This window comes from Acipenser ruthenus, chromosome 3 (genome assembly GCF_902713425.1).
Source record: "Acipenser ruthenus chromosome 3, fAciRut3.2 maternal haplotype, whole genome shotgun sequence".
In the NCBI taxonomy this organism is placed as follows: Eukaryota; Metazoa; Chordata; class Actinopteri; order Acipenseriformes; family Acipenseridae; genus Acipenser; species Acipenser ruthenus.
The window spans coordinates 60,602,406-60,614,576 of NC_081191.1; positions in this window are offsets into that span (position 1 = coordinate 60,602,406).

The window sequence follows — 12,171 nt, forward strand, 5'->3', positions numbered from 1 at the left end:
TTACAGGGCAGGTGACTATTTTCTGGAAATTGTAGTAAATAATAACATGAAGAAATGTTAATACAAGATTTATTTTCCTGCAGGGTTATACTTAGGCACATATTAGTCAGTTTTGCCCATAACTTGATAAATGTTTATTCAATTAATATAAAATGTTTTATAATCTAGGCTATAATCTCTGACCAATTATTGATTTATTAACTGATTCTCCAAATTAAAATGAAAGACGAAATCTTTAAAAAAAAAAAAAAAAAAAAAAAAAAAAACTTCACGTTTTGATATCCTTTTTTTTGATATTCTCACTGTTTTTATTTTAACGTTCTCCTCGCTCAAGTCTGATTATGGAAACATCCATTAAAAAAATGTATATGGACAAGTCTGGTCATGTGCATGACAGAGAAAACATTATTTGAGATATTGGACCCTATTCACAAGCCAGTTATTTATGGGTTTTGTAAGTATTAACCATCAACAAATCGTTTCATTAATATTAATCTTTTTATTCATAATAAACATTCTTCAAATAAATCAGCACTGAAAGTGCCAATAGGAGCCATTGCCTTTAAATTTGATACACAGCGGTGTTCTATGATTTTCTCAGTTATCTTTCATTATTGACATTGTCCAATGCAAACAAACCTTAACCTGATATATTTCATAAACTGTAAAGCTACTTATTTCATGTATTACTGCATCCACTTTACAGCCACTAACAATGACACTTTAAATTTATAAATAATTTCCCTAGGACACTTTGTTTTTGATAACAAAAACACAAATGTCTTGTTTTACCACAGCTTAATATTAACCAATACAGTAGCTGCTATTCCGGTGATTCACTTGTTTTCAATCTCTCTGTGTTCCTTCATGTACCATATTGAAGTAGGATGCGAAAACTCAGCAGAAGTGGAGCATTAAAATATCTGTAAGGAGCAATCGGTACATTTACTGTACTGTAGTTCATAAGTAGTTTTGAAAATAAGTTCCTATAAAATACCATGATGTGTTTGTCTTTATGGCAGCAGTGTGGGGTAGTGGTTAGGGCTTTGGACTCTTGACCTGAGGGTTGTGGGTTCAATCCCATGTGGAAGACACTGCTGCTGTACCCTTGAGCAAGGTGCTTTACCTAGATTGCTCCAGTAAAAACCCAACTGTATAAATGGGTAATTGTATGTAAAAATAATGTGATATCTTGTAACAATTGTAAGTCGTCCTGGATAAGGGAGTCTGCTAAGAAATTTATAATAATAATATAAGGAAAAATGTGAGAACTATGAAAGGATGGTAATATGTATTAGGTAAGATTTACTGTTAATATTTTTTAGGTTATTTTCCACTTCATATTTGCTGTTTTTTTTGGTGCATTTCATCTTTCTTTTTTATTCACAGCTTGTTTTTTTGTATACTTCCTCTCTGTGTGCTTTCTCATCCCCTGAGAAGTTTCCATCACCTGGGTAGTTCAGTGGCTGCAATGAGGTTTAAAACTGTCACTGTCAGACTCAAGAATACTTCCATGCAAGTGGGAGCGATGACAAACTGAAAATAATTTTGATATGAAACAACAATTTAGTTTCCATAACAAAGTTAAACTGTTAAAGCAACCACTTGTGAAAATACAAAATGTGTTGGCTCCCCCTGGCAGCACAGACTTCCAGGTTCCAGCTAAGGTGGACGAGCTCTGCTGCCAGGTCCCAAATCACCATCTTCGTTGCCTTCCCCTTCATCAGTATGGAATGGGCATGAAGATGTACTGGGCGTCTTGCATCCCACCTCTGTCACCAGTATAGCAATCTTTAAAAAGACTCTATCTGCCAGTTCAACAATGAAGCAAGGACAACAGCAAGGAACAAAGCACTGTCTGACGTGCTACAGTATCTTTGAGTGGTCTGGGCTGAATACAATTCTTTCATCAGTGTTTGACTGAAAATACTATCTTTTCACAACTAAATTCAACAGGTCGACCACCATATTGATTTTTGATATGGCTCAAGTACACCAGTAATTCTTCAGTTACCCTATATGGTATATTATGTTTAAACATGCACACCAGAAACTATTATTTCAAAAGGCATGATTGTGTCTAGGTTACATGGCGGCAGCAGTGTGGAGTAGTGGTTAGGGCTCTGGACTCTTGACCAGAGGGTTGTGGGTTCAATCCCAGGTGGGGGACACTGCTGCTGTACCCTTGAGCAAGGTACTTTACCTAGATTGCTCCAGTAAAAACCCAACTGTATAAATGGGTAATTGTATGTAAAAAAAAATAATATGTAAAAAATAATGATATCTTGTAACAATTGTAAGTCGAGCTGGATAAGGGTGTCTACTAAGATATAAATTAATAATTATTATAATAATAATAATAATAATAATAGACGACTTGCATTTCAACCCTGTTGACTCCCTCTGCTTCTATACTTCATTGTGGAACAGATGTGAGTCGACAGAGCTGGTCACAAGCATTTGTATTTGGAAAGACTTGAAATAAATAAATTCTCACATAACAATTATCGGTATGCTGTGAGATTTTTGCTTGACCTGCCAGATGGAACACAATAGGAAGTAACACCCACTCTTACACGGTCTATAAACTAGTGCAGTTTCACCCGTTGTTTACAGAGGGCTCAACTGGGTCTGCTTTTTATAAAAAAAATAAAAAAAAGGTTTGAAAATCTATTTTTAAAATTAATGTTTGAGAATTCCAATTTTTCCAATGAGTAACTAAGCACATTTCTGCCTTTTTTTGTATGGTTTTACATCTAGAGTTGTTCTCATATTGAGGTGTAGAGCTGTTGTGAAGTTTGTAGGGAACTAATATTTTTTTGGAGATTTGGCAAAGATAGAATGTTGTGTAAACACCTGCTGTAGTTTTTGATCATTTGGTAGAATGGGTTGTAATTTTCTTGCAATTTTTCGCATAAGATCTGGATCATAGATGATGGGAGTGTGTTCTTGTTAACATTCTGGTTTGTACTGTTGGAGTAAATGTTGTGGAATTTGATTTGCTCACTTTATTTCTTTTACCACTGTTTGGGCTCATTTTGTAAAAGTGGTAACAGTGGTACTCAGCAGCTGGATAGTCTATTTCAGTTTGGTTTGTTATGTCAATTAAGGTCAACAAACGGGTTTGACTGATGTATTTCAGAGTAAATCTTTTTGGCAATGAGAAATATAGTTATTAGCAACCCTACATGTATATAACGTATAAACAGTGGTGAGTAGCTAGTTGTTCTGTGAGAAACTAGTCTCTCACTTTACACAGAACTTTCACTATTACTCCACATCCGCTAGGTGAGGTTGACAAGCAAAATCTCAGACAATGTTAATAACCGTTCAGTGCTGGCACTACAAGTCAAGCTTAGTGGTGTGGTGTTACTGAAAGGTGAACAGGGCAACGGATTTCCTGTTTCACAGTGAATTTCAGAGATTTACTGCTTTGCAGTAAAGAAGACATTTTCAGACTTTCAACTTGAAAATATAACTGGTATGTAAAAATTACTGAAACATACTAGAAGTGATATTCTTTTTGTTTTTTGTTGTTTGTTTAATTTGACAATATAAAACAAATAATAGAGGACCTTCATACTATACATATATATTTGTATTTTTGTTCTATTTCATATCCTTTGTTCTTGCTTTGCTTTCCAGACATTGTTGATGTGGGCATTGATAATGTTTAATGTATATAATACATTAAAGGGTCCTGTGAATGGCAGTTAGGAAATGACGGTTTCAGGGTTGCTATATAGCAGGGGTCTCCAACCCTAGTCCTGGAGAGCTACTGTGGCTGCTGGTTTTTGTTTCAACCAATCTCTGTTACTTAATTGAACCAATTATTTGGCTGAATTAGTCAAGATTAACAGGTGTTCCAAATCTTTAGCCACTGATGATGTAAAGACACCTATAAGACCTGCTGGATATGGGGCTCTCCAGGACCAGGGTTGGATACCCCTGCTATATAAAGTAGGCAGAGGGGGGAAAAAAGTTAGTCTGAGGTAAGAACTCTACATGTAAATAGCTCCTGTGTTGACTGGAGCTGTCTACTTTTCACTGGGGGGAAAAAAAGGTAAGGTTATTAATAATTCCTGTAAGGCAGGCTTGCATGAGTCTGTCAACCTGCCACTGTCATACCCACTACTGTTAATTTAGCAAAAATGCCAGTTTTTGAGGGCATAGTATGGCTTATGGGCAGTGAGGTGGCATTCTTGGCCCAAACAAGTGAGCAACGGATTCAAAAAATGTCACAGATAAGATGCCATATTGGGGTCATGTGAATTTTTGGTTTCCGGATTGTAAAGACCTAACTCTTGCAGATATTGCCTTTATACTAGGTAGACAGGCTCTACATCACTGTGTATAGCCATTATTATTATTTAAGCAAATAATAAAGCTTTGTTTTTCACCATTGAACTGTTGTTGGGTTGTTATTACTGAGCACTGCAAACCACTTTGCCACAAGAAAATTGTTTCAAACTATTAACTTGGCTCACCTGGCACCATTATGTCCTGGAATGCTATATAATTGCTGTTTTTAGATATGTAGCTCTTGTGTTTTCCAAGTTGATTAGATCATAGTCGGTACCAGATCCTTGTTTGTTATTACTGAAGGACGACTCATTCATTAATCGTTCTGTGTTCAACAACAAGATTCTGTCAGTGCAACTTTTTATTTTTTTATATGTAGTTATATTGTGGTATCTGTTTGTATAGAACATTACACAAGTATAATGGAATACCTTAATTATATTGTTATTGTTTGGTATTAGAAAGTTTTAATAACCTTTTGTGGTCACATTCTGATGTAATGTTTAAAGCATCACAGAACAGGTCCTCAGGAAATTCCAGCTGCTTTCCATTTCCAAAGAGGAAGCCAACAGCGTTCAGTATTGAGCTGAGTGAATTAAGGACCAGTACTGAGTTCAGTGAATTAAGAGCCAACAATGAGTACAGCTTACTGTGGATTCAGAGCAAGTGTATAGTGAGTATTAGACAGCAGAATCCAGCGTAATTTCCTTTAATTTACTTCAGGGTCTTGTCTGACAGTTCATTGGAAATCACCTATCTATGAGAATCCTAAAACATCAAACATAATAACAACAAAATACCCTTCAAGTCATATGCAGCCTTTCATAGGACGCCACAAATACTTTGTGGTCTTCCAATCACTACATTGACTAAACCCTTTGAATATCAAAAAACTTGAAACTGATTTCGAGACCACTTCAATGGCTATTCTTAAATATGTCACACTGGTAAAATAAAATATTTCCTCAGTTGTGAAATGTGTGTTCTTATTCCTGGGAATTACAGTTGCTTTAAATGTACAGTAGCAACACAAATGGTTTACAGAATGACCGGTGGTGGCGAACGTATTGCCCATTTTTTTCTCACTTAGACCCTTTACTTACTAAATATCTTGGTATCCCTGAATAGATTATGATCTCCTCTTTAAAACTGTGCAACATATTTTAATGAGCAAGACAATCACAAGTAGAATGGTAGCCCAAAATATTATTTTTTTAGGAAAACAGTACAACTGAGTTTGTTGCCTAATAACCTCACTCACTACTTTCTCACTATTTTAAATATTTTGGTATCCGTGAATATATAACTGTCTTTCCCCATCCCCAGTTTTACTGCTTATCAAGAAAAAGGAGAACATTTTGGGGTACTATTATACTTGTGAGATTAAGTGCTCACTAAAATATTTTGCATAGTTTTAAAGTGAAGACGATTATCTATTCAGAGACATCAATGTATTTAGTAAGTAAGGTGTCTGAGTGAGGAGAAATTGGCAAAACAATCTCCACTTCGTATAAATAATTTGTTGTTTCCATTCAAGAGGGGACAGACTTTAACTGTGTTCAACTTTTTATTAAGCGACCAGACTTCGACATAAGACCAATTAATTTAGGGACTACATCTTGGAGCTCAGTAACAGAAAAGACATACATTTAAAGACATTTTCTACATATCAGGTTAACAAAATATAAAATGTATTAAATAAAGCTATTTACATCACACAGTATACAACAGTTCTAAATGGGTTATATATTATTTATCGCAAAGCACTGTACAGAACATAGCAGAAAAAATGAACAAACCACAATACATTTATATAGCATGTCACACATACAACTGCCGCAATCGGACCATTTAACTAACAGTATACACATAATAATAATACAAAAGGAGCAAAGTCGAAAGTCGCTCGTTGGGGCTCCCTAGGTTTTGTAAACATGCTTATTTCTCCAACAAATATTTTCAGCCTTGTACCTGGTTCATTAATTTCACGGCTATAAAAATGAACTATTGGTTTGCTATTATTTGTCATTATACTGTGTTGCAAATTGACACATCTTTGCAAAATTATATATCTATATATATATAAACATCTGCATAGACTAAGGGTGCATTCCTTTGTCCCTTCTGGAAAACCTACAAGAGCAGAAGAGATGAGGTCTTCAATTCAATGTGGCTTCAGCTGTGAAAGAGCACAGACTAGAGAGTGACATGAAGACGTGAACCATAGGATTCCCACGATACGGGAAAAAAATTGTGTTAAATTTTGAGGGATAGGATGGTACAGGAGTGAAGCTCACGGGAACAGACGGGACCGGGAAATAAAAAAAAATAAACCTCTCAGGACGGGCAAGAACGGGATTTAAGCTTCCGGGAATGGGAAGGAACAGGACTACTCTGCCACCAGCAGACAGGAAGAGTGTTTTTTTGCTTTTTAAATTCATTAAAGAGCCTATGACATGGAATTTGACTTTTACCAGAAACATACAAAATAATATTAACTGGTCTCACTTGAACATAGTGTAACATGCATGGGGGAAGGCAGCAGTAGGGCTGGTAGGTGACGTAATCACACACAGAGACATAAGCCCAATATATGCTCCTTGCAAAGGAGCCGGCTCTTTTGTACAGCGGTATCGGTGCTATGCTTTAGTGCAAGAGGTCCCGGGTTCGTGCCCGCCCTCCGCCTGTGTGTGGATTGCCTCGTCCTGTGTGATGCACCTGTCTGCGGGACCTGGGGTTTGCTACAATATAATCAGGTCGAAATGGCTAGTGTGAAAAGCCCTTATGTTTAATCGCGCTACAATTAATCAAATAATACCCAGAAATACACAGAGGGCGATCTCCATTTCATGGTTTGGGGCCTGGAGACTGTGACGTCACAGAGGGAGATACCCACAGACTACTTGCATCAGCCAGTGTGGCTGACAGCGACGGTGAAAGTGAGAGTAGCCTAATTTTATCAGTTTCAGACACCTCTTATGAATGTGAATCATGTAGTGATGGAGCTGATGTAGAGAGAGAAAACAGGGATTGTCTCCCGTATAAATTCGAGTCGTATGCCTCCGAATCAGAAGGGTCAAACTCGGAGGGAGACTCCGACAACACCAACGCGGACGGACCGGAGGGACAGTGATGTCCACGGAGAATCAGCGCCTTGGCAACACGGAATAGTTAATAAAAAACCCTTACGTTTAACATAGATTGATACTTAAAATATCATCTGTATCATTTGTAAGTCATCTGATGTCAGTGGCATACAAAATGAAAGGCAACACTGATGAGGGATTTAAAGAAAGCTATGGAGTTTAAAAAATTGAATATTCAGCCCATGCTCATCTCATATCTACTTACACCAAACCTTAATTGGTCTAGTCAGTTCCAGGGAATGGGCCCTTGTCCTGCCCGCTGTTATAGAAGTAACTCCCAGTTGGGGCAGCTCTCTCTCCTGTTGCTGGGATTCAGCCTGTATTTGGAGGTTGTGTGGTCCAGTGGTTAAAGAAAAGGGCTTATAACTAGAAGGTCCCTGGTTCAAATGCCATTAACTCACTGTCTGACCCTGAGCAAATCACTTAACCTCCTTGTGCTCCTTTTTTTCGGGTTAGACGTTATGCAAGTGACTCTGCAGCTGATGCATAGTTCACACAACCTAGTCGCCTTGGATAAAAAATTACCCCTTTTTAGTCTACTGCTCAAACTCTTTTAGGCTACTTCCTTAAGCACGAGTGAGAAAACCATTGTCAGCAACACTTCACATACACTAGGAACACTGTCCTTGATAAGATGAAAAAAAGGTTACTAAGCTGAATGCAGTTTTTTCTTCTGCTAACCAGGTTGATTCTGTATTATCTTGATAGCAGCTGGGACCACACCCAGGCAACAAAGGATGTTGGTGTTCTGTGCCTGTCAGAGTGCAAGTGGTGCAGGTGAATAATCAAGGTCCACACAGTAAAGTTCCTTCCCAAAATGATCCGTGTTTATTTAAACAAAAACTAAATAATAAAGCAACCCTCTACCAACTATGGTATCCGGTGCAACACGGCGGGTTTCAGTCCCCAAATAATACTACAAAACAATTTATAATCCACAATGTGCACGGAAAAGTGCTCGGTGTCCCTCTGTTTGTTTCGTGCTGTGCTGTGCAGTGCGTTAGTCCTCTGGGTGTTTGTGCTGGCTCCGTGGCTGCAGCTCCCTCGCTCTCAATCCTCTGCACATACAATGACAAAACAAAAACAAACAATGGCACTCCGGCTTGGTTATTCATCAGCAGTAAAGGGCCATACTCACGTAGCCGCATCCCCTTTGTACTACCCAAACTCCTCCCCGCAATCAGCCCGTCGCAATGGTTGCTCCAATCGATGTCTGCCTCGCAGCTGATTGCAATGGAGTCGCTCAGGGCACTTGGAGCTACACGCTTCTCCCAAGATGGCCGATTTCCAGTTTAGTCCTACCAGCGAGTTAGCCCGTCTAGGAGAAAGCTTACCACCAACCTTACAGAGCACCATTTGTGGTCAGGAGGGAGATGTACAGTTCAAATTCCTTTTCTCTCTGTCACAGCACCTTACAGTTTGTTCTGCGTCTTAGGTTTCAAATACAGCGATAAAGACTCTTTAAGGAAGCGATGATTTCTTAAAGAATAAGTAGCAGGGTTCCAAAAAATATAGAGTATATGTCCTCTTGTGTTGCTATAGCTGTTTAAATAGTGTATCTGTAATTTTTCTTTTCATTGTTGACATCCTTTTTACACTTATAACTTTAAAGTGTTTCGTTTTTTTTTTTGTTTTTTTTTTGGTGGAATCAAATTATATGTATACGTCATATTTCATGCTTTCCTTTTACCTTAAATTATTTTTTAAAAAGTTATAATGTAAATTATGGATAAAAGTTAACTTTTCCATTGCAAGTTGTCTTCAAAGGTGGTGCAAATCACTCAAAATATAGTACATCACAAGCAGTATTGGTGCCCCTGAGGGGTTATACATAGCTTGTTTAACAAAGCACATTGTAGAGGAATTGTTCATTAAGTGTATTAAAATATAATGTGTTCACAAAAAACATTCACAAATGGGCAAGTCCACGGTGTCAGACGTACGTTTTGGACACTTTGCAGACCTGTAGCATCTACACTGACACAACTTGCTGGGTTTCTTTTATGGTATGATAGATGCCCCTATTAGTTTAGTTGTTTCATCAAAATTGTCAAATAATAAATATCCAATCCAGGGGGGCCTAAAAACACTCGGTGTCGGACGTAATGTATTTTTCCAGCATGGGTACAGAAACATTCAGATCACTCTGAATTAGGAAGACACTGATAATAAACTCTGATATGTTTATCTTTTACGTAAGACTTAAAGTAATGAATTGTATATTAAGTATTTCAAATGACAAGCATTAGTTCTGAAATAGGAATGTTTTTCTTCAGTGTCAGATGTACATTTCTGAAAGTATCAGACGTGCAAATACTATTTTAATTAAAAACAAAAAAAAGAAATCCAAATATCATACATTTTCCTAAGCTGTCAATGGAAGGGTTACCTTTTAAAAATATGTCAAGTGATTCTATATATTAAGCCTTTTGTGCAGCTACAGTAGATACTCTGTATTGATAAATGCTAGTAATACAGTAATAGGCCTTATTTACTTAATTTCACAGTTTGAAATGAGGTGTAACAACTAAAGCAATGTGTAGCTAGAAAGTAAAACTCACAAGATGTATTTAAATGCCCCAAATAACTTTTATTCTGACATACAGTATATTACATGCAGGATACATGAACAGTATAGTAACCTGATGTAATCTGACGTGCAGTACACCCTGACCTGCTGATCTAGAGCCTAGAATGAGGTAGTGGAAGTGAACTTTCCCCTATTTCCTGTAACTATTAGAGCTAATCTAAATCAAATACAAAACTACAGTATGGAACCTTAATGCAACCTACATAGGCTAACCTAGAGCCTAGAATTGGGTAGAGAAAGTGAACTGTCCCATGTTTCCTACTGGAGCTTCGATCTTCCTAATTACATCCTTTTGGAAGTATATCATGTGGTCAGGAGTACCTGGCCAATTCCATTTTGTTCCCGATGGGTACATGGCATTGACTTTGTAGATGTGTTGACCATCCTCTTTACTCAGCTCGGTGACAACTCCTGGAAATATGTTGCCATCGTACTTCACTAGAACCCAGTCCCCTACCAAGAAGACTTCTTTGCAAGAGATATACTCTTCTTGATTTGGTTGACTGCTGGACTCATCGAGGGTCTCATCCAGATCTTTGTCCTTAATTGGCACCTCCGTGAAATGTTCAGCTACAACCAAAGTATACTTTCCCTATTTGGAATTACCATGGTTCCTTCCCAGTGAGACTCAAGCATATTCCTCTCCTTTTCAATTTGCTCTCTTGAGATGTACAGAATATTTATTCCTTAGCTGCTCTTTAGAAGGCAAATGGTGTTGTTGTTTGACCCATTCCACTACAAACATAGCCCCAAACTGATCTTTTCACTGTTCCTCCAATCCCATCAACAACCCCTTTGCCATGAGATGTGAAAAAATGCCAGCTAACTTTGAAGTTGAACTTCTCCTCCCACAAATACAGATTTGAGAAGAGGAACCGCTGTTTGAATTGTGAGCTAGCCCCATCTGAAAAGATCTTAACATCTTCGATTGCAGGGTATTTGTTCTTCAGTGATTCAAGGATATGGATCATGAAGGTGTATGTAATTACAGAAAGCCTGATACTGTAATGAGTACATTTTGCTTAGTTATTTTTGGGCTATTGTAATGAATCATTAATGTCTTTGCTACTTGACCTATTTTTGTTTACATGCTCTTTTATGATTAATATGTTTGGTATAATATATAAGTTATACTAAGAACCTTTCTGAACAATAAATATAAAAAAATAAAAACATTTTCCATCAGATTAATGTTGACATACTAGTATTTCCTATTAATGATGTTATCTTACCTTAGTGTGTGCTGTATTCTTGGATGAATGTGGATCATCACACCATCTGTTCAACCATGTGCTCATACCAGGAAGTTGAAAATGATATGATTGCACGTGAACAACAGGTGGCAGTGATTAACACTTAAAATATGGTGTCAGATGTATGGGTGTCGGACGTACAAAAAAATGTACATCCGACACCAGAATTTCTGCTAAACTAGAGATTGTGATGAGCAATCAATATGGTAAATATGTTGAGGGTACCATTTGTACATTAAACCTACAGTATGAAATAATTTCAAAACTCAAAGCAGGAGCAAACTAAAAGAATCTGAAATTTCGGTGTCGGACGTACTGAGAGTAAGTGTCGTTGTAAACACTATTAATTTAACAAAATTGAGTGATGATGAAATTAGCAGCTTGTCCTTATTAAGCTCAAAAAGTCTGCTTTAGAAAGAAATATTACAATTAATGTATTATTCTTTAATCACATGAAAAAAATGTAATTATTCCATCCATATCCCATCAAGTTTTGTAACTGGCGAATAGACTACCGACAAAAAATGTAGGTTTTTACCTATAATCCAAACATTTCTTTGGTAATGCTTTATAAATCCTAAAAGTCGACCAAATTTCCTGTAAAATGAGTGTATTCTCACCATGATAGGATGATTTTTAAAGAAGGGTGACCTTCCTGTGGAATGATGATTCATATATTTGTATTACACTGTGGAACAGTGTAGAATGTTGAAACTCTTATGTCATATATTACAGGTTCAGCTATATATAGTATACTGGTATTAATATATTAACTAATATAAAAAGCAATAAGGTGGAACATGAGAAATGGATAGCATTTATAATGCTGTAATGCTTTTTCTCGAAGCTCAAAGGTACTTGATCCAAACAAGACTACAGA